This window comes from Akebia trifoliata, chromosome 3 (assembly GCF_017979445.1).
Source record: "Akebia trifoliata isolate Shusen 1 chromosome 3, ASM1797944v1, whole genome shotgun sequence".
In the NCBI taxonomy this organism is placed as follows: domain Eukaryota; kingdom Viridiplantae; phylum Streptophyta; class Magnoliopsida; order Ranunculales; family Lardizabalaceae; genus Akebia; species Akebia trifoliata.
This window is the reverse complement of record NC_141377.1, coordinates 18,675,808-18,700,260: the sequence shown is the minus strand read 5'-3', so window position 1 is coordinate 18,700,260 and position 24,453 is coordinate 18,675,808. Positions and strand designations below refer to the sequence as shown.

General features: G+C 41.3%; 1 pseudogene; it reads left to right on the top strand.

Moving 5' to 3' along the window:
• Positions 1–1,104: 1,104 nt before the first annotated feature.
• The window catches only part of LOC147406102 (homeobox-leucine zipper protein ROC2 pseudogene), an 87,539-nt pseudogene continuing 64,190 nt past the window's right edge, over positions 1,105–24,453 (top strand).

Genomic DNA, 24,453 nt, shown 5'->3' with positions numbered 1-24,453 from the left:
GCCAAAAGTGGTAAAATCCAAACCTGTGCACATTCAAGAAGACCCAGTCGTCGAGTCCCAATCATCCTTCGTAGAAGGCATTGATGTTCTATTCAATGGGGATTCCGACGAAAGTCCATCAGAGACCGCTCTAGAATCCACCAACGTGAAAATCACTACAAGACAAGATAAAGAATCACCCTTTCCCATGGGTATTGACTGGGCATCAGTCGTTATCTCACCAAGCGTGGGAGGGACTATGCCCCAATTTGACAACAAACCATCGGAGATTATGGTCATCTCCGAACCATCAATCTCATCATCCAACAAATCACTCTCTTATCTCATCCGCCCCCTCAGAGAAGGAGAAGTTCTAAAAAATTGGGAGGAATTCCCATTGACCCTTGAGGCTACTGAGGCCTAAAAAAAATGCCATTAGTCGAATCTAGTTTGCCCGAGGGTCATAACGAGCCCTCGTCCTCGGGTAAAGACTGTTTTGAGGGCTCTCTATTTTTATTAACGAATTTACATGATTGTTCTTCTTATTTCAAGTATCCAGAAAATCACAAAAAAACAAATATTCCTCAAAAAGTAAAAAAATCATAAATTACTCAAAAAACAAAAAAATAAAAAATCTTTCAAAATTTCAAAAAAATAGATATTTTAAAAAACCAAAAAAAGAGTTTTCAAGGGAGCTGTCTCCATCGAATGAGTACCCAGACAAAACATAATTTGAAAGGGACAAGTATGATTTCGATCTTGAACTCGACTTCGACCTCATGGGGATTGAAGAAGAGTCTGAGGACAAAATGGAGTACCCACCCAAAGAAATCAAAGACTTGGTAGAACGTCATGAGAAAGGTGTTCAGCCAAACATCGAGGATACAGAATCAATCAATCTTGGTACCGAAGAGGACCCACGAATTGTCAAGATCGGAGCCTTATTAACGTCGCAACAGAAAGAAGAAATTGTCGAATTCTTACGGAAGTATCAATATGTCTTCGCATGGTCGTATAGGGATATGCCTGAGTTAGATACAGATCTGGTCGTCCACAAGTTGCCAATTGCTTCCGGAAGTAAGCCAATCAAGCAGAAACTAAGAAGACTGAAGCCAGAATGAAGTCATGAAACAGTTCGAAGTCGGATTTCTTACAGTTTCTACATACCCTGAGTGGTTGGCTAACGTTGTACCAGTACCCAAAAAAGATGGGTTCATTGTCAGCAGAAGAGGTATTGAGATAGATCTGGCAAAAACTAAGAATATCCTCGAAATGAAGGCACCTGTTTTGGAAAAAGACGTTCGGGGCTTTCTGGGGAGGATACAGTATATCAATCGGTTTATAGCGCAATTGACGCTTATCTGTGAACCGATATTCAAGCTACTAAGGAAGGAGATGCCAAAGAAGTGGAACAAGGACTGTCAGGAAGCGTTGGATAAAATCAAGCAATATTTCCTCAATCTACCAATACTAGTCCCTCCCACTCTAGGACGACCTCTGTTGATGTACATCTCAGTGCAAGAAACGTCAATGGGGTGTGTGCTAGGGTAACATGATGCTGTAGACACCCCAATTTGAACGGGCCCAAACTCGAAAGAGCCCAAAAATACAGACTTTTCAATAAAAATTGCCAACGGGCCTCAAAAGCTCAAACCAATCGAAATATGACTTTTTTTGACAAATCAAAGCCTCTAACACCTCTCAATGGGTTAGTAGGTCCACCAAAATGATTTGGCACGCTCCCATCTACCGCGCTACATTCAAAACGTCGATTTTTCGACAAAATTGGCCAACGGGCTTCAAAAGCCCAAATCACAACTCTGTGATGTTTTAATTAAACCGAGGCCCCTGAGACCTTTCAATGGTCGAAAGGACCCACCAAAGTGGTTTGACCTATCCTTTTTTTCTAAACCATCACCGCTCCGCCTTTCTAAAGATGAATACCGAATGTTCGATGAAATTCTCCAACGGGCCTAAAAAGCCCGATTTGCCAACACGTGGCATTTTGATTAATTCAATAAATTCAAAAATCTCAAAAAATTAATAAATTAAAAAAATGTGAGACTTAGGATGCCTACCCCTCCTCTACTATTACCGCTCCGCCTCCGAACCCGCAAAAACCATAGGCCCACCTGAGGCCCACAAGCCCTCAATACTTTCCTAAATCGATTTCACCTTACCCCTAGCCTAAAATCAATCCCACATCACCTAAAATCTAAAACCAACCTATACCCGCAAAATCCATTTCAAAATAACCCTCAACCAATCCGAAAATCCAAAACCATTTCGAAAACCCAAGCCCAACACTACAAAGCCCACAAATCATTAACCATATCCAATTCATTATCCAACCCACAACCCTAACCCATAAACCACAACCCACATCAACCAATCACTATTTTATCATCAAAAGATGACACATGTCATCACCCCATCTCACCTCCCTCACCCAACTACCTATCCCATTAATTTTATTTAAATCTCATCTACCCACACATCAACCCATCACCTTTTCTCTCAAATCAAACACATCTACCCACACCCCTAACCTATACCTCCCCTAATCTACCTTCATCATTCCCTACAAAACCCACATCTACAACCTAAACCTACACCATCCTCTCAAGTCAAACACTCAACCTCTCCCATCAACCTATCTCAAACCTTCATTCTCACGCACTTTGACATATGGCATCATCTCCCTCACCCTCCCAAAATATCATCAACCACCTCTTTAAATCCTCCATTCTCTTTAATCAAATACCAATTAATTACAACCACCATCTTAAACTCACCTCACCAAACACTCCACCCAAATGGGTTGGGTAGGATCCAAACCATTTGGGTCAAAACTCACCCATTTAACCCCCCTTCCCTAAATACCCTCCAATCTCCTCTAAATTACACCCACTTCACTCTCAAACTCATAACCATTCTATCATTTTTCTTCACTTCACCCCATTACATCCCTAATATAACTCCTCAACATCTATAAATACCCTCATCCTCTTCCCAAAAATTTCCCCAACTTTCACTACAAAATTTCTCCCCAACTCTTTCTCTACTAACAACTATCACCCTTCTCACTAAGAAAAATCTTATCAATTCTCTCACACTAATCCTCCCCAAGTCTCACAAAAAAAACATCACATACTACACTCATCTCTCTCATCATCTCTTCTCTACTCCTTCAACCAAAAAAGAGTTGTATTTTCTTAAAATACTAAGGACTCAAGAAGACTCAAAGAAGAAGAAGAAAAGAAGAAAGAAGATACAAGGTGGGTGCAACAAAAATAATTTCCATCTCTTCTACACCCTCTGTCCCTCCCTCTTCTATCATCCCCCTCCTCTCTTCTCAAGGCAAAGGTTTATAAGGATCATCCCCTTCAATGGGATGATCCTATAATCCAGCTAAAAATAAATCCCTATTAGGGTACAAATGCACAACATGTGGGACTTTATTTTTCATATTTTTTAAATCAAAATGACCAAGTTAAGTTGAGGTTACCACTATTTAGTGGGGAGAAAAGGGTGCCTAAGACCTTCCCTTTTCTCAAACCGAGCCGCTTACCTCGAATCTCAAGGCTCGATTAGTTCCTATCCATCGAGAGTCACTAAATGCCAAAAATACCACATTTTCTAAAAAATGCACATCGGGTGACCATTCACACTCACTTACAAAAATGAATGGTGGCGACTCCAAACCATTGTAGATGTGGTCATCGTAATGATGAAATCACGTGTCTACAGCTTGGCGACTCCACTGGGGAGTAAAGGCTCTACCCTCGTGTCAACTCGGTTATTTTGAAAAGAAAATTTTCTTATTTACAAGCTAACATTATTTGTTGTATTTGTTATATTTATTTTTTAGGTAGGTTTCCTTTATTTACTTATTCCCTTGAGAAAAATAAAAAAAAAAAAGAAAAGAAAAACAAAATCAATTTTTACTTTATTTATCCGATTATGTTTTTAAGCACGATATCATAAAAAAAAATGATAAAAATTTTTCTTTTTTTTAGCCCAAGCCAAAAATCAGAGGCAATGTGCCTCAAAATTAGTATAAAAAAATAAAAAATAAAAAAATAAAAAAAAAGTCGTTTTCTTCTTTTTTGGCCGAATGGACAGTCGAACTTAAACTGATCATAACTTTCTCGTCCGATCTTCGATTAGCTATTAGTGCATATCGATTTGGGGTAGAACAAAATTTTCTAACAAATGGGACATAGTCAACCACATTTTGACAAGTCAGAATCGATTTTTGAGCTCGTTTACTATCGTTTACGCTATCATTTCCGATTGACGTCTCGTCGAGATACAAAATGAGTAGGAAAAAAGAGTATAAAAAAAGGAAAAAAATTTGGCCCAAGCCAAAAACCAGAGGCAATGTGCCTCAAAATGAGCACACAAAAAAAAATTAATTAAAAAAATAATTAAAAAAAAAATATTTTGTTCAACTTGTTCCTTACATCAGTCTTGGAAACTTTCCTCTTGGAATTTATTTTTATTTTAAGTTTTAAAGCTTCAAAAGATCAAACGAATCATCTTTTTTAAACTCAGGACGTACTGCTCGCCACCTTTTGATTGATCAAAATGAAAATTCAAAGTGATCATCGGTTGGACTATAAAAAAATAAAAATAAAAAGAGAAGTCCTTTTATGATTAGTTCATTCATAAAATTGAAAAAAAATGATTAAAAAAAAAAAATTCGATTGGTTGATGCTTAACTATGAATGTGCAACTCTTATGGACTAATTATCTAAAAAGCCATGGTCACTGTTATTTGGCCAACGGGCCCACTCATCTGGAAAATACCCCGGGCACACCCTATCCTATTTGCACACACCACTAGCACGTTTATTTTACTGTATTGCACGCTTGCACGTCCCTAATAGCCAACGTGGCACTAGTGCGTGGCCCGGTCTCCTCGGAGATGCGACGTCATTCATGAAAATCACAACTCCAATCACGTACCGTAAGGTATATAAAACTGGGGCATCAATACCGTTTGATCAGGTGATTCTGAAAGGTATATTGATACACCCATGTTGGAGCGACCTGAGCCTTTGTCCTATTGTAAGCCGCACGGTCACATGTCCCGATTGCCAACGTAGTACTAGTACGTGGTCGGTCCCCTCGCGGGATGCGAAAATCATTTATGAAAGCTACAACTCTTGACTCGTACCTGTAGGTATATAAAAGATAATCCAAGTACATCAATTGCACTTTTTGATCAAAACCAGTGCCTAAGCAAGATCCTGCCCCGCTGTACCCTACTGTACGAGGGGGATAGACTACGTCTATTCTAGACGAGAGGTACTTAAGTGGGCCCTTGCAAAGCATCGTGCGCCACCTCTCAACTGGGGATCAAACTGGCTGTTTTTGGCTTCAGAGAAGTGAATTAAAGTTTTAGATTATCTCCTATACGGTATATCAAACCAAGTCACCACGTACCGTCTGATTGAGTACGCTTGAGAGGTATATAGGTGTGCTTGGGCAAGGGTGGCCAGATAAAAACGCATTGCACGTAGTAAGCTTAGAGTCTAGAACCTTCCCTGTAAGTCATGACTCGAGCTTATCATAGCTGTTCCCGGGTTGTTCATCGAATGGAACCTGATGATTGATGTATGTGAATGATGTGAATGATGAGATCAGAGTTTATGATTGTCCTCAAGGATCAAAAATTTTGTTTTCAGAAATTGAAATGGGTGCACCGACCCAATAAAGAATCCATTTCTTGTAAAACTTCAATAATGACCCAGTCCATCTCGATCCAATAATCATGATAGGCCGGGCCATTTGAATCAAAATGGAAATCAAAATTTCAAAAAAAAAGAAAAGTGATTTACAAAAGAAAAATATTTTTCAGAAAGTAGATTTTCCAAAAAGAGTGTTCTCTAGAAAAAAAAAAGTGTTTTCAAGAAAGTGTTTTCCATAAGAACAAAAATTTTCAAAAGAAAAGTAATTTTACATGGACCTTGGAAATGTACTGAACTATTCTTTTGTGTCAACTCAGGATGCTGGCTGTAGGCAATAACCCAATCGACCAATTGGTCAAAACAACCATCACGGGGATGCACACCGTAGAGAAATTCAACTTTGGAAAATTCATGTTGAGATGCACTCTGTACTTCTACGAGTTCGAGATAGATTGGAACCTTTTGCGCGCTATGGCTAAACGTTGGAACCCTTATCTTCACATCTTCCACATTGGACATATGCACTTGTGTTCTACTCATGAAGACTATTATGGCATCATGGGGATATCTACTTCAGGTCCTCTAGTCAGGCCTTCATTGAAGACAGGATATTCTGGTGACCTCGCCACAGGCCTAAACATTTCAGAGGAAGAAGCCAAAGCCTTAGTCCGTAACGGGAGATTGGATTTAGTACCCTTATTGAGTCCATACCACTCTCGTAGTCATCCCATCAATATAAAACCAGAAGCTTGGAGAGCCACTAGAGACTATCGATTGTGTTTAGGAATCTTAGCCCAATACATACTGACCTCCAAAAGTGAGGGCCAAACTATTCCTGAGTCTTTCATAGACATAGCTTCCCAGCTCTCTAGAAAAGCCAATCCCATACCTCTTATTCTAGCTGAAACCTTCTCAGGTTTGGATGCCATAAAAATGGTGAGGGAAGGGATTTCAAAGGAAGCTCTCACCTACTTTATATATGGCTTTGCGATCGTCTTAAAATTGTGGACATTCTTTCAACCCTCGAGTATAGACCAGAGCACTTTTTCAAGAGAAACATGTTAGTGCGTCACAACTCAGTTAAGGCTTGGAGCAAATGGTTGGATTCTCGCCTTGCCCGTCATATTGGTTTGAGATACCCTTGGTGGATGACGGACTACCTTGTTTTAGGTACTAAAGGATCCTATTACGTCCGTTTGATTGGACTGGAGGAGACATCTTTTTACCAACCTGCTTTGATCCCAGAACAGTATGGAGTACTTATAGAGTTTTCACTACCTCAACACAAATAATTCTTTTCTCCTGAACCATTGACTGAAAAGTTAGTGCATCTCATTGAGAAGGCTTGGAACAATCGCACCTTAGGGTATCCAGATGGACCAGCATAGTTTAAGGAGCTAGTTGTTAGAACCAAAAGAAGCAAACCTAATTGTCCCAGCAATCCTGATGATGATCAAAACAAATCCAAGCGTCCATGTAAAAGAATGTAAGACAGAGTTATTGAAAATTGTTATTCAAGGAAAATCTTAGCTGTCAAGCAATTTTCAATAGTTCAAAAAAAAAATTTAGTTTCTTTGTGGATAATCATGGCATAAATTAATTGTTTAATGGGTTGGTATACAAAATTCAAAATGTGATTTTCTTTTTCAAAATGTTTTACCGACTCAATGTCAATGCCAACTCCGTGCTGATGAAATCTTTTTAATTTTACCGACTCCGTGTCGATGCCAGCTCCGTGCTGATGAAATCTTTTTAAGTTTACCGACTCCGTGTCGATGCCAGCTCCGACTGATGTAATTCTTTTTCAAAATCCATTTTACCGACTCCGTGTGATGCCAGCTCCGTGCTGATGTAATCATTTTTAAATTTTACCGACTCCGTGTCGATGCCAGCCCCGTGCTGATGAAATCATTTTTAAAATTTTATCGACTCCATCTAGATGCCAGCTTCGGCTGATGTAATTCTTTTTCAAAATCCTTTTTTACCGACTCTGTGTCAATGCCAGCTCCGCGCTGATGTAATAATTTTTAAATTTTACCGACTCCGTGTCAATGCCAGCCCCGTGTTGATGAAATCATTTTTAAAATTTTACCGACTCTGTGTCGATGCCAGCTCCATGCTGATGAAATCGTTTTTTAATTTTTATCGACTCCGTGTCAATGCCAGCTCTGTGCTGATGTAATCATTTTTAATTTTACCGACTCCGTGTCGATGCCAGCTCTGTGCTGATGTAATCATTTTTAATTTTACCGACTCCGTGTCGATGCCAGCTCCGTGCTGATGTAATCATTTTTAAATTTTACCGACTCCATGTTGATGCCAGCCCCGTGCTGATGAAATCGTTTTTTATTTTACCGGTTCCGTGTCGATGCCAGCTCCGTGCTGATGTAATCGTTTTAAAATTTTACCGACTCAATGTCGATGCCAGCTCCGTGCTGATGAAATCTTTTTAATTTTACCGACTCCGTGTCGATGCCAGCTCCGTGCTGATGAAATCTTTTTAATTTTCGTCGGCTCCATGTCGATGCCAGCTTCAGCTGATGTAATTCTTTTTCAAAATATTTTGCCAGTCCCGTGTTGATGCCAACTTCGCGTTAATGTCGGCTCCGAACCAAAGAACTCTTTCTTTAAAACTCGTTTGCTTTAAAATAAATAACTTTACCCGACCTAATAAAATGTCAGGCATTTTTCTTTTTGTAAACAAGATAGTAATGCTTGGTCTTCTGTACCCAAAGGTGGCCAAACGAAAGAAGTACAAACACCCTGAGAAGCCTCCGTATTTCCTTCGATCTACATCAACTATGAGCAACTCAGAGGACCCACAACCTGCGACAAGTGAACTTGCCGAAGCTAGTAGAAAAAACAAAAAGACAAGAACAAATGTTGATGGCTGTTTTTAGTAATACTAACTTCCTACAAGCGCAAGCCGCTCAGCACCAAGCATCTAGATCAAATCCGGAACCCCTTGAACAGACATGACCAGATCAACAGACCACCCCACCTCCTACGGTGCCAATGTATCAGAGCCCTCCACTTTACATCCCACAGAATCAACCACCTCCGGTGGTAATCCCAGATGATGAGTGTGACTTCAGGGTGCCTGAGGCCAAAAATGCCACTGATAACAAAATGGCCCAGCAGATAGAGTCTCTCCAAGAAGAAATGAGACGAATGAAGGGTACAAATACTTTAGGAGGGATAAGATTCAGGGACCTTTGCTTTTATCCTAATGCACAGTTGCCGACCAAGTTCAAATGTCCGGAGTTTGAGAAGTACAGTGGGGTGGGGTGTCCTCTGTCACATTTAAAACTATACTACGGATCCATGTACCAATACGGCGAAGATGACAGGCTACTGGTGCAGTTGTTTCAAAGAAGCTTGACAGGGCCAGCACTCAAATGGTTTTCCGGATTGGACCATACGCTTATCAAAAGTTGGCAAGACTTGGCTGAAATGTTCTAGCATAATTATCGATTCAACACAGATGTAGGTCTGGATCGAAATGATATGGCCAAGATGACTAGAAAGCAAATGGAAATAGTAAAAGAGTACACCTAGAGATGGCGAGAATCTGCTTCACAAGTAAGGCCTGCAATGACTGAACAAAAGATGAACACCACGTTCATCTCAACACTAGGGTATGCCTTTTATACTCATCTGGTTGGACACACCACAGGCACCTTCTCAAATTTAGTTCAAGTGGCAGACTGGGTCGAGGACGGGATCCGGACTGGTTTAATATTTGACTTCACAGCCCTAAGTGCAGCGGCACGGACATCGGCACAGAAAAAGTTCGTGCCTTTTGTCAAAAAGAAAGAAGAAACTCAAGTCAACAATGTACAACCCAGCCAACCTCTTTTCATTCAGGCACCAATTCAGAGGCCGCAGGCACCATAAGTCTCTTGGGAGCCAGTACCTCGAGCTGCTTGGGCTCCAGCACCGTAGAATCCCTTTCAGACAGTTCCTCTGCAAGCACAACCAGCACCACAGTATGGGTAAAACCAGCAGGCACGACCTAACAGGGTAAACAGATTATTTACCAAATTGCCCATGACAATATCAGAATTACTGCCACTCTTACTTAGAGGCGAATATCTGGTAAAACGTCCACCAAATCCTAAGGCTGCAAAAGGGCCAGGGTACAACCCTAACTTGTTCTGTGAATTCCACATGGGTGCACCAGGGCACTCCACAGATCAATGCTGGCAGCTCAAGCATCAAGTACAGAACCTGATCGATAAAAAGGCTCTCATCCTAGATGGGCCTGCCAACCCACCCCAACAATAGAACATCAACCAAAACCCCCTACTTACTCACAATGGAGAGGGGAGTGGGCACAGGGTAAATGTTGTCTGTGGAGAACTCAACTTCAATCCCTCAGATTTAATAGCGCCTATCGGAGCAAAAATCAGGGTCCACTTAACAAAGGAATCAAAAACACTGACGGTTAACACAGTCAACCACCACACGACAAACTCATCCCAAAATTCACTACCACCTCTCAGATTATCTGACCTCACCATCTATCCCACTCATCAAACTCCCAATACTACTACTCGACCGCCTCTCATTATACCATATGTATTGCAAGATTCTCAATATATGACTCGACCACCCCTTCACATACCATACACCGCATCTTCACGTCCACCACTCATCCTCCCATACACTCCATCAACTACTCCTGCTACCGTTTCATCCAAATCATCGCCACCACCCCTTATTCTCAATGTAAAACCCGAGCCGCCTCCCATGACCATACACTCACCCAAACCATTCCCCTATAACTCTATCTAGGCAGTTCCCTGGAGTTACGAGACAACCATCATCACAACCTCCGGGGTTGAAACCATGAAGAAAGCAATGGTGGCCGACATTGGGCATATGACAAGGGCAGGGCGATATAAAAAAATATCAGAAAAGGGGGTAAGCATCAGGGAAAAGACTGAAGAAACAACAAAAGGCATGACGGATGAAGAGAAAAGAAAAGTAAAAGGGAAGGACAAAATAAGTGAGAGTGAACAGAAAGAAGAGAAGGCGAAAGTGACGGATAAGGAAGCTACAGACTTCATCAAACTCATTCTCAAGAGTGAGCATAATATAGTGGATAGATTGAACAAACAACCAGCTCAAATCAGTATCCTGGGTCTGATGCAAAAATCAAAAGAATACAATGAGGCATTACTGAGAGTTTTGGGAAAATCGCATGTACCTGCAACTACCTCACCCGCGCAACTAGAACAAACGATTGGCCAGATAATGGCCCCCAATCCCATTATTTTCACTGAAGATGAATTTGTGCTTGGAGGAACGGGGAACGTCGAGCCACTAAACATCATGGTCATATGCAAGGGCATGATGATTGCTAGGGTGCTGATTGATAACGGCTCAGCACTTAATGTTTGTCCGCTTGAGACCTTCCGAAAGCTTAACGCTGATTGGTCACATGTCAAGCCCAACAATAAAGTCGTCCGAGATTTTGATAGTTCGAGAAGGGATTCTCTAGGAGAAGTAGATATACCTGTCACAATAGGCCCATGTACATTCGAAGTAACGTTTGAAGTCATGGAAATACCGACGACCTTCAACTTACTGCTGGGCAGGCCATGGATCCATATTGTCGGGGCAGTACCGTCCTCTCTACACCAAAGAGTCAAGTTCATCATGGGGCAGAGAATGATATCAGTGCTGGCAGAAAATCTTATCTCGGTTGGAAGAGCTCCGGATGTGCCATTTATCGACATTGAGATGACGAAGGACAAAGCACTCTATCACTCTTATCAATTTGCCGCTGTCAATCATATTGAAAAGGAGCAGGAGAAGGTAAAAGCAAAACTATCAAGAACAAATCTGATGGTTGGTCGGATCATGAAAAGGGCAGGTTATCGACCCAAGCAAGGGTTGAGACCAGGAGGAAGAGGGAGAGCTACACCGGTTGAAGCCAAAAAGCATACTCCTTATTTTGGTCTCGGGTTCAGGCCCACAAAAAGGGATATTATAGAAATGAATGAAAAGAAAAAAGAGCTTCGACTAGCGAGAAAGCAAAACTGTGAACCAAATATCTGGAACCTGGGCAGAGTTCCGCCTATCAGCGTTAGCTTTCCAAAATCACATATCAGACCCGACAGCTTATCAGAACCACTACCAGCAAAAGGGCCAAAAGGGGTAAAATTCAAATCTGTATACATTCATGAAGACTCAGTTGTTGAGTCCCAGTCATCCTTTGTAGAAGGCATTGATGTTTTATTCAATGGGGATTCCAATGAAAATCTATCAGAGACCTCCTTAGAATCAACCAAAGTGGAAATCACTACTAGCCAAGGAAACAAATCACCCTTTCCAACGGGCATTGACTAGGCATCAGTCGTCATCCCACCGAGTTTGGGAGGGACTATGCCCCCATCTGACAAAAATCAATCGGAGATCATGGTTATCTCCGAACCACCAACCAAATCACTCAACACATCACTTTCATATCTCATCCGCCCTCTCAGAGAAGGTGAAGTTCTGAACAATTGGGAAGAATTCTCGTTAACCCTTGAGGCTGTTGAGGCCTAAAAAAAATGCAATTAAACGAATTTAGTTTGCTCGAGGATCATAATGAGCCCTCGTCCTCGGGTAAAGACTATTTTGAGGGCTCCCTATCTTTATTAATGAATTCGCATGATTGTTCTTCTTATTTCAGGTATTCGAAAAGTAACAAAAAAAAATATTCCTTAAAAAGTCAAAAAAATCAAAAAGCTTTCAAAGTTGCAAAAAAATAGATACTTTCCAAAAGCCAAAAAAAGAGTTTTTAAGGGATATGTCTCAATCAAATGAGTACCCAGATAAAATAAAATTTGAAAAGGACGAGTATGATTGATCTTGAACTCGACTTTGACCTCATGGGGATCGAAGAAGAGTCTGAGGACGAAATGGAGTACCCGTCTAAAGAAATCAAAGACTTGGTAGAAAGTCACGAAAAAGGTGTTCAGCCAAACATTGAGGATATAGATTCAATCAATCTTGGTACCGAAGAGGACCCACGAACTGTCAAGATCGGAGCCTTATTAACGTCACAACAAAAGGAAGCAATGATCAAACTCTTACAAGATTATCAAGATGTCTTCGCATGGTCGTACAGGGATGTGCCGGGATTGGACACAGATCTTGTTGTGCACAAGCTACCAATTGCCTCTGGAAGCAAGCCGATCAAGCAGAAATTGAAAAGATTAAAGCCAGAATGGACCCTCAAGGTCAAGGACGAAGTCATGAAACAGTTCGAAGCCGAATTTCTTGCAGTCTCTACTTACCCTGAGTGGTTGGCTAATGTCGTCCCAGTACCTAAGAAAGATGGGAAGGTACGCATGTGTGTTGACTATCGGGACCTGAACAAGGCCAGTCCTAAGGATGATTTCCCACTTCCACACATTGGCACTCTAGTCGATAGTACAGCAGGGCATGGCATGTTCTCGTTCATGGACGGCTTTTCAGGCTATAACCAAATAAAAATGGCAGAAGAAGACCAGGAAAAGATTGCATTTATCACACCATGGGGTACTTTCCATTACAAAGTCATGCCATTCGGACTGAAGAACGCAGGGGCAACTTATCAACGGGCAATGACCGCACTATTCCACGATATGATCCACAAGGAAATGGAGGTCTATGTAGACGACATGATTGCTAAATCCGACATTTAAGAAGATCATCTGGTGAATCTAAAGAAGTTGTTCGACAGGCTGAGGAAGTACAGTTTAAGGTTAAATCCTGCAAAATGTGTATTCGGGGCAACATCGGGTAAACTACTGGGTTTCATCGTCAGCAGAAGAGGCATCGAGATAGATCCGGCAAAAACCAAGTATATCCTTGAGATGAAAGCACCTGTTTCAGAGAGAGATCTTTGGGCATTTCTGGGGAGGATACAATATATCAGTCGATTTATAGCTCAACTCACGCCTATCTGTGAGCCAGTCTTCAAGCTACTGAGAAAAGACACGCTAAAGAAGTGGAACAAGGACTGTCAGGAAGCGTTCGACAAGATTAAGCAATATTTGCTCAATCCACCAGTCTTAATCCCTCCTATTCTAGGGCGACCTTTGTTGATGTACATCTCGGTACAAGAAACGTCAATGGGGTGTGTGCTAGGACAACACGATGAATCAAGACGGAAAGAACAGGCCATCTACTATCTCAGCAAGAAATTTACTGAATACGAAGCAAAATATTCAACGCTTGAGAAGACTTGCTGCACATTAGTCTGGGCATCTCAACGATTAGGTCACTATTTGCTGAGTTACTCAACTATGCTAATCGTAAGGATAGACCCCCTGAAATACCTATTCGAGAGACCAGCATTAATAGGTTGCACTGCAAAATGGCAACTATTGTTATCTGAGTTTGACATCACCTATGTCACTCAAAAAGCCATCAAAGGGCAAGCAATCGCCAACCACCTAGCCGAGCACCCGTTGCCTGACTACGAGCCATTAAAAATGAACTTTGCTGATGAAGCCATACTGATCACTGAGGTTGAAGACGATAATAATGAACCAAGCTGGAAAATGTACTTCGACGGAGCAGCCAATCAGAAAGGAAATGGAATAGGGGCAGTTCTGATCAAGCCAGATGGATCCCACGTGAATCGCAATCAGACTAAAATTTCAATGTTTCAACAATGAGGCTGAATACGAAGCATGCATAGCAGGGTTGAAGGCAGTACTGGATCTCGAGGTAGATGAAATCGATGTTTTCAGAGATTCAAGCTTAGTAGTCTATCAGACGACTGGAGAATGAAAGACCCGAGAGCAAAGACTGGTCCCTTACCACGAGTATCTAGAAGAACTAAGCTCACGCTTTGATAGGATTTCATTCACGTACATGCCGAGAGTTAAGAATCAGTTTGCAGATGCACTAACTACACTTGCCTCTATGATCAACATCTCGGAAGACTTAATCATCGACCCTATTGAGATTGGAATTCAAGATGAGCCAGCCTATTGCTTACCCATCGAAGTAGAAGAATCTGAAGAAAAGCCATGGTATTCTGACATCAAGGCGTATCTTGAAGATCGAACGCTCCCTTCAGACGCAACGCCAAATGATAGAAGGACCATTCAGAACCTAGCAGGACAATTTTTCTTGAACAACGGTATTCTGTACAAGAAGTCGCACCATGAGATCTTACTTAGGTGTGTGGCAGAAACAGAAGCGAAACGACTAATTGAGACTGTACATGGGGGAGTCTGCGGACCTCACATGAATGGTCATATGCTTGCTAAGAAGATCATGAGGATGGGATACTATTGGTCGACAATGGAGAGTGACTGCTATCAACATGTCCGCAAATGCCATCTATGCCAAATATATGCCAACAAGATCAATGCCCCACCTTCAGAACTACATAATATGACTACTCCTTGGCCCTTCTCACTCTGGGGCATAGACGTCATTGGGCAGATCTCGCCAAAAGCTGCAAATGGGCATCGTTTTATCCTTGTTGCTATCGATTACTTCACCAAGTGGGTAGAAGCGACTTCATACGCCAATGTCACTAAGAGCAACGTCATGTAGTTTGTCAAGAACAACATCATTTGCCGGTATGGACTTCCAAGCGGATTGGTAACTAACAATACTAAGAATTTCAAGAACAAAGATATGATCAAAATGTGCGAAGACTTCCAGATCACCCATCACAACTCTGTACCCTACAGACCTAAGATGAATGGAGCAGTCGAGACAGCCAACAAGAACATCAAGAAAATAATCGAGAAGATGGCAGTTACATACAAAGATTGGCACGACATGTTGCCCTTTGCACTACACGCCTACCGAACCTCGTTCAGAACTTCGACTGGGGCAACTCCGTATTCATTGGTCTACGGAATGGACGCAGTCTTACCCGTAGAGGTTGAGATTCCCTCCCTCCGAATATTAAAAGAAGCAGAGTTAGATGAAACTGAATGGATTCAAGCTCGGTTTGATCAACTGAATCTGATTGAAGAGAAACGCCTTGCAGCCATTTGCCATGGACAGATCTATCAACGACGAATAGCTCGTGCCTATAACAAGAAAGTTAAGCCTAGGGATTTCTCGCCAGGAGACCTGGTCTTAAAGAAGATTCTGCCAATCAAAGAAGATGCCAGAAGAAAGTTCAGACCGAACTATAAGGGACCATTCATCGTGCAGAAGATAATGACGGGAGGTGCTCTGATTCTCACAGAAATGGATGGACAAGTCTTCCCGAAACCGATCAATGCTGACACTGTTAAGAAATATTACGCTTAAGATCTGACCCTGAGATGACGAAAGGCCATTTTTGCTATCCCAAACAAACCATCACACCCTAGTCAACCCTTTTGAGCCATCACGTTCATTTCTTAACCTAAGACTGGGGCAAGTCAACAACTACAAAAAAAAAGATTAGAAAGAAATAGAAAAATCAAAAGCATCAAAAGTACTCCTGGCCCGCATGAGGATAAACTATGAACGGTTAAAAAAAAAAAAACAAAAAAACAAAAAAATCAAAAAAGTCAAAAACTTCGACACTTGATCTGAGCCCGATCCAAATCTCCCACCTAAACAAGTTCGAAAGACGCTGGGAGAAGACATAGATCACTTCTTCGAAATAAAAATAGACAAACCCCATGTTTACTCCACTTTAAATAAACTAAGACCTAGACCTTAACCTTTTTGTAACCTTCTACTACCATAGGCCTAAGACAACGTTTTGTCCTACTTAAAGTCCTTTTTGATTAGGAAATGTTTTAGGGCAACATAATGACAGTGGCAGCACCAAGGATCTTGCAACTTGGTCCGGACCTCAAAGTCTTGTTAGTCGTTGGAAGACTTGAGAGGGGAATCCAGATCGGATATTCGAAAAAAAAGAGTACTCGAAGTGTAGAGTAGTCGATCTCGCGGCTCAACTTGAGTTGTCGAACCACGAATAGTCGTCAGCAAGCTCGAGAGGGGAATCTAGATCTATTACTTAAGAAAAAGTGCCACTACAAGAGTAGAGTAGTTGATCTTGCAGCTCAACTTGAGTCACCAAGCCACAAAGACACGGAGACTCCGAGTAGAATTGTAATGAAAAATCTAGAAAAATAAAAGCATGGTCTGAAAGGGTATAGTGAAAACCTGAAAGGGCGCTATGAGTAAAAGAATCAGACTATGGCAAGATCAAAGCCACCAACACGATGAAAATCCCAAAAAGGACGTCTATGCGTAAAAATGTGGAAATCGGGTCTGATGAAAATCGTAATTGGCATCAGGGGCAATAAAGGTTAACAAAAAAAAAAAAACAACTCCTGGCCCGCAAGAGTATAAACTGTGAACGGCAAAATCTTTCAAAAATCCCAAGACCCAAACAGATAATAGTCTTCCAATTCCAGGGCACTGGGAATGACTCTAAAGGAATCAAAAGAGTAATTGACGTTTATATCCTCTATGGTTGGCAAAAACACCAAGATCGTCGCAACCAAAGATTTTACAAACTCTGAATTTATCGTACTCATTTGATAAAGATATTTCATAAAATTTTAAAAAAGAAAAAAATACTATTTTGGCCGATGATGAAGATTCTAGGACTTATTCAAACTTCAAGTTTTCAAAGCATTAGATGCACCTGAGGCCAAGTAAGTACAAAACCTATTTTCTTTGCATTAATCTTTCAACATTTTGTAATTAAAAGAAAATACAAAAAGAGTTAATACAACGCAGTCAATCAAACATCATGAAAAAAAGAGTCAAGGCGTTCCTCCAAAGCACGGATCCTGGCAGCCTGACTCATCATCATTTTTTCAGCGTCTGAAGCATCATGATTCACTAGACAAGACGCAAAGGGCATCGAAGCAGGGACCCCAAGCAAGCTCCTCCTGAGATCACTCTCCGGGCCTACTGAGGTAAATAAACCATTGATCATCGAACTCGCAGTTGCAGCAATGGAAGAGTTTATAAGATTAGGGAAACCCTTATGGATGCGTGGCCTTACGATGCTTGTGAGATTCTAAGTGAAGATGAGTACATGCAAACATTCCCAAGGGGAATTGGGCCGAAATCATTTGGATTGAAATCAGAAGCTTCTCGAGAAACAGCCATTGTTATCATGAATCACATTAACTTTGTTGAGATCCTTATGGATGTGAATCAGTGGTCCACCGTGTTTTCTAACATTGTTTCAAAAGCAGCGACTCTTGAGGTCGTATCAAAAGGCTAGCAGAAAATTATAAAAGAGCCCTTCAAGTGATGACAGCAGAATTTCAAGTCTCACCAAAGAGAGTTTTCAATTTCCTTCCCGATGAGAACTTTAGAAGTGAGTGGGATATTCTTTCTAATGGCGGTGCTGTTCAAGAAATAACACATATTGCTAAAATGGCAGAGATCTTGGTAATTGTGTCTCTCTACTGCGAGTTAATACTCCAAATACCAGCCAGAGCAACATGTTGATATTAAGAGAGTAGCACCGATACAACGGGCTCTTTTGTAATCTATGTTCCTGTTGATATTGTTGCAATGAATGTGGTTCTAAATGGGGGAGACCCAGACTGTGTAGCACTCCTTCTCCTTGGTTTTGCTATACTCCCCGATGGGCTAACAGTAAATAGAGGTAGAATTACTGAAGTTGGGTCTGGTGGATCTCTATTGACTGTCGCATTCCAGATCTTGGTTGATTCGGTTCCAACTGCAAAACTCTCTCTTGGATCTGTGACAGCTGTTAACAACCATATTGCGAGTGCTCCAACAGCAAAACTCTCTCTTGGATCAATGACAGCTGTTAACAACCATATTGCTTGTGCTCCAACTGCAAAACTCTCTCTTGGATCTGTGACAGCTGTTAACAACCATATTGCTTGTGCTCCAACTGCAAAACACTCTCTTGGATCTATGACAGCTGATAACAACCATATTGCAAGTGCTCCAACAGCAAAACTCTCTCTTGGATCAGTGACAGCTGTTAACAACCATATTGCGAGTGCTCCAACAGCAAAACTCTCTCTTGGATCAGTGACAGTTGTTAACAACCATATTGCTTGTGCTCCAACTGCAAAACTCTCTCTTAGATTTGTGGCGACTGCTAACAACCTCAGTGCTTGCACCATTGAAAGGATCAAAGGTATCAAAGGACAATGCATGAATTGAGAGGGTTAGCTTATGATAGAAACAGAGCAAGATCAACAAAAGAGGGCAATGAAGAGGAAATTAAAAAAAAAATCAAAAGAATTTCAAAAAAAACCTTTCGAGTTGCAGTCAACTCCGATTTGACACGAGCTCCGCGCCATCGAGATCAATGAATTAATAAGGCAAAACTCTGTTAGACCCCGTGCTTAAGGCGCCATTTTCCACAAAATTTATCAATTTAATCCGAAATTCGAAGTCGTGTTTGCCCGTGCAAATAGGGGTTTAGTCTATTCTTTGCAGTTCTTTGCACGCAATTCCTGCAAAGAAGAGAAGCTGTAGACACCCCAATTTGAACGGGCCCAAACTCGAAAGAGCCCAAAAATACAGACTTTTCAATAAAAATTGCCAACGGGCCTCAAAAGCCCAAACCAATCGAAATATGACTTTTTTTGACAAATCAAAGCCTCTAACACCTCTCAATGGGTTAGTAGGTCCACCAAAAAGATTTGGCACGCTCCCATCTACCGCGCTACATTCAAAACGTCGATTTTTCGACAAAATTGGCCAACGGGCTTCAAAAGCCCAAATCACAACTCTGTGATGTTTTAATTACACCGAGGCCCCTGAGACCTTTCAATGGTCGAAAGGACCTACCAAAGTGGTTTGACCTATCCTTTATTTGTCTAAACCATCACCTCTCCGCCTTTGTATCTAAGAATACCAGAATGTTCGATGAAATTCTCCAACGGGCCTAAAAAGCCCGATTTGCCAACACGTGGCATTTTGATTAATTCAATAAATTCAAAAATCTCAAAAAATTAATAAATTAAAAAAATGTGAGACTTAGGATGCCTACCCCTCCTCTACTACCACCGCTCCGCCTCCGAACCAGCAAAAACCATAGGCCCACCTGAGGCCCACAAGCCCTCAATACTTTCCTAAATCGATTTCTCACCTTACCCCTAGCCTATAATCAATCCCACATCACCTAAAATCTAAAACCAACCTATACCCTTAAAATCCATTTCAAAATAACCCTCAACCAATCCCTAAAACCCAAAATCATTTCTAAAACCCAAGCCCAACACTACAAAGCCCACAAATCATTAACCATATCCAATTCATTATCCAACCCACAACCCTAACCCATAAACTACAACCCACATCAACCAATCACTATTTTATCATCAAAAGATGACACATGTCATCACCCCATCTCACCTCCCTCACCCAACTACCTACCCCATTAATTTTATTTAAATCTCATCTACCCACACATCAACCCATCACCTTTTCTCTCAAATCAAAGACATCTACCCACACCCACACCCCTAACCTATACCTCCCCTAATCTACCTTCATCATTCCCTACAAAATCCACATCTACAACCTAAACCTACACCATCCTCTCAAGTCAAACACTCAACCTCTCCCATCAACCTATTTTAACCCTTCATTCTCACCCACTTTGACACATGGCATCATCTCCCTCACCCTCCCAAAATATCATCAACCACCTCTTTAAATCCTCAATTCTCTTAAATCAAATACCATTTAATCACAACCACCATCTTAAACTCACCTCACCAAACACTCCACCCAAATGGGTTGGGTAGGATCCAAACCATTTGGGTCAAAACTCACCTATTTAACCCCCATTCCTTAAATACCCTCCAATCTTCTCTAAATTACACCCACTTCACTCTCAAACTTATAACCATTCTATCATTTTTCTTCACTTCACCCCATTATATCCCTAATATAACTCCCCAACATCTATAAATACCCTCATCCTCTTCCCAAAAATTCTCCCAACTTTCACTACAAAATTTCTCCCCAACTCTCTCTTTACTAACAACTATCACCCTTCTCACTAAGAAAAATCTTATCAATTCCCTCACACTAATCCTCCCCAAGTCTCACAAAAAAAAAATCACATACTACACTCATCTCTCTCATCATCTCTTCTCTAGTCCTTCAACCAAAAAAGAGTTGTATTTTCTTAAAATACTAAGGACTCAAAGAAGAATAAAAAAAGAAGAAAGAAGATACAAGATAGGTGCAACAAAAATAATCTCCATCTCTTCTACACCCTCTCTCCCTGCCTCTTCTATCATCCCCTTCCTCTCTTCTCAAGGAAAAGGTTTATAAGGATCATCCCCTTCAATGGGATGATCCTATAATCAAGCTAAAAATAAATCCCTATTAGGGTACAAATACACAACACGTGGCACTTTATTTTTTGTATTTTTTAAATCAAAATGACCGAGTTGAGTTGAGGTTACCACTATTTAGTGGGGAGAAAAAGGTGCCTAAGACCTTCCCTTTTCTCCAAGCGAACCGCTTACCCCGAATCTCAAGGCTCGATTAGTTCCTATCCATCGAGAGTCACTAAATGCCAAAAATGTCACATTTTCTAAAAAATGCACATCGGGTGACCATTCACACCCACTTACAAAAATGAATGGTGACGACTCCAAACCATTGTAGATGTGGTCATCGTAATGATGAAATCACGTGTCTAAAGATGCATCAGGACGGAAGGAACAGGCTATCTATTATCTCAGCAAGAAATTTATCGAGTATGAGGTAAAGTATTCAACAATTGAGAAGACTTGCTGTGCATTAGTCTGGGCATCTCAACGATTGCGTCATTATTTGCTTAGCTACTCGACTATGCTTATCACTAGGATGGACCCCCTGAAGTACCTATTCGAAAAACCAGCGCTAATGGGCCGCACAGCAAAATGGTAGTTATTGTTATCTGAGTTTGACATCACCTATGTCACTCAAAAAGCCATCAAAAGACAAGCCATCGCGGACCACCTCGCCGAACACCCATTTCCTGACTACGAGCCGTTAAAGACAAACTTCCTGGATGAAGCTATATTATTTACTGAGATTGAAAACGATGGTGATGACGAAGAACCAGGCTGGAAGATGTACTTCGACGGAGCAGCCAATCAGAAAGGAAATGGAATAGGGGCAGTCTTGATTAAACCAGATAGGTCCTGTGTACCAATCGCAATCAGGTTGAAGTTCCAATGCTCTAACAATGAGGCTAAATACGAAGCATGCATAGCAGGGTTAAAAGCAGCACTAGATCTCGAGGTAGATGAGATTGATGTTTTAAGAGATTCAAGCTTAGTAGTCTATCAGACGACTAGAGTATGGAAGACTCGGGAACAAAGACTGGTCCCTTATCACGAGTATCTAGAGGATCTAAGCTCACACTTTGACATAATCTCATTCACATACATGCCAAGAGCTAAGAACCAGTTTGCCGATGCACTAGCTACACTTGCTTCCATGATTAGTATTTCAGAAGATCTGATCATCGATCCAATTGAGATTGGAATTGAAGATGAACCGGCTTATTGCTTACCGGTCGAAATAGAAGAATCTGAAGAAAAGCCTTGGTACTCAGACATCAAGGCATATCTCGAAGATCGAATCCTTCACTCAGATGCAACGCCAAATGACAGAAGGACTATCTAGAAATTGGCAGGGCAATTCTTTTTAAGCAATGGTATTGTGTACAAGAAGTCCCACCACGAGGTCTTGCTCAGATGTGTGGTAAAAGTAGAAGCAAAACGATTAATCGAGACTGTATATGGTGGAGTCTGTGGACCTCACATGAATGGTCATATGCTAGTAAAAAAGATTATGCGGATGGGATATTACTGGACAACAATGGAAAGTGACTGCTATCAGTATGTCCGCAAATGCCATCTGTGCCAAATCTACGCCAACAAGATCAATGCTCCGCCATCAGAATTGCATAATATGACTACGCCTAGGCCTTTTTCGCTCTGGGGAATGCATGTTATCGAGCCAATCTCACCTAAAGCTACAAATGGGCATCTCTTCATCTTAGTGGCTATCGACTACTTCACCAAGTGGGTAGAAGCTGCTTCATACGCCAACGTCAAGAGAAGTAATGTCCTGAGGTTTGTCAAGAACAACATTATCTGCAGATATGGGCTTCCCAGCGGATTAGTGACTGATAACGTCAAGAACTTCAATAAAAAGATATGATCAAGATGTGCGAAGATTTCCAGATCACTCATCACAACTCTGTACCCTATAGACCCAAGATGAACGAAGCATTCGAGACAGCCAACAAGAATATCAAGAAAATCATCGAGAAGATGGTGGTTACGTACAAAGACTGGCATGACATGTTGCCTTTTGCACTCCATGCCTATCGAACCTCGTTCAGAACTTCGACTGGGGCAACTCCGTATTCTTTGGTTTACGGAATGGAAACAGTCTTACCCGTAGAGGTTGAGATTCCCTCCCTCCGGATCTTTAAAGAAGCAGAGTTAGACGAAGCGGAATGGATTCAAGCTCGGTTTGATCAACTAAATTTGATTGAAGAAAAGTGCCTCGCAGCCATCTGCCACGGACAGATCTATCAACGACGGATAGCCCGTGCCTACAACAAGAAAGTCAAGCCTAGAGATTTCTCACCAGGAGACCTTGTTCTGAAGAAGATTTTGTCAATCCAAGAAGACGCCAGAGGAAAATTTTGACCAAACTATGAGGGACTATTCATCGTACAGAAGGTAATGACAGGAGAAGCTCTGATCCTTACAGAGATGGACGGACAAGTCTTCCCGCAACCGATCAATGCTGACACTGTCAAGAAATACTATGCCTGAGATCTGACCCTGAGATGATGAAAGAATATATTTACTATCCCAAATAAATTATCTAACCTTAGTCAACCCTTGTGAGCCATCACCTTCATTTCTTAACCTAAGACTGGGACAAGTCAACAACTACCAAACGATACAAAAAAAAATTGAAAAAAAAGAGGTGGCAAAAGAAAAGAAAATCAAAGAGATCAAAGCATCTAAGGTACTCCTGGCCCGCATGAGGATAAACTGTAAACGGCTAAAAATGCAAAAAAATCAAAAAAGTCAAAAACTCGGACACTTGATCTGAGCTCGACCCAAATCTCCAGCCTAAACAAGTTCGAGAGACGCTGGGAGGAGACACAGATCACCTTTTCGAAAAAAAAATAGACGAACCCCATGTCTAATCCATTCTAGATAAATCCAGACCATAACCTTTTTGTATCCTGCCACTACCATAAGCCTAAGCCAACGTTTCGTCCCAACAAAAGTCCTTTTTGATCAGGGAATGTTCTAGGACAACATAATGACATTGGCAGCACCAATGATCTTGCTACTTGGTCTGGACCTCAAAAGTCTTATTAGTCGTTGGAAGACTCGAGAGGGGAATGCAGGTCGGATATTCGAAAAAAAAAGAGTACTCGAAGTGTAGAGTAGCCGATCTCGCAGCTCAACTTGAGTTGCCGAACCACGAATAGTCGTCAACAAACTCAAGAGGGAAATCTAGATCGATTACTCAAGAAAGAGTGCCATTACAAGAGTAGAGTCGCCGATATCGTAGCTCAACTTGAGTCACCAAGCCACAAAGACACAGAGACTCCGAGCAAAATTATAATGAAAAAATCCAGAAAAATACAAACATGGTCTAAAAGGGCATAGTGAAAACCTGAAAGGGCTCTATGAGTAAAAGAATCAGACTATGGCAAGATCAAAGTCATCGGCACGATGAAAATCCCAAAAAGGATGTCGATACGCAAAAATGTGGAAACCAGGTCTGGTGAAAATCGTAAGTGGCACCAGGGGCAATAAGGGTGAACAAAAAC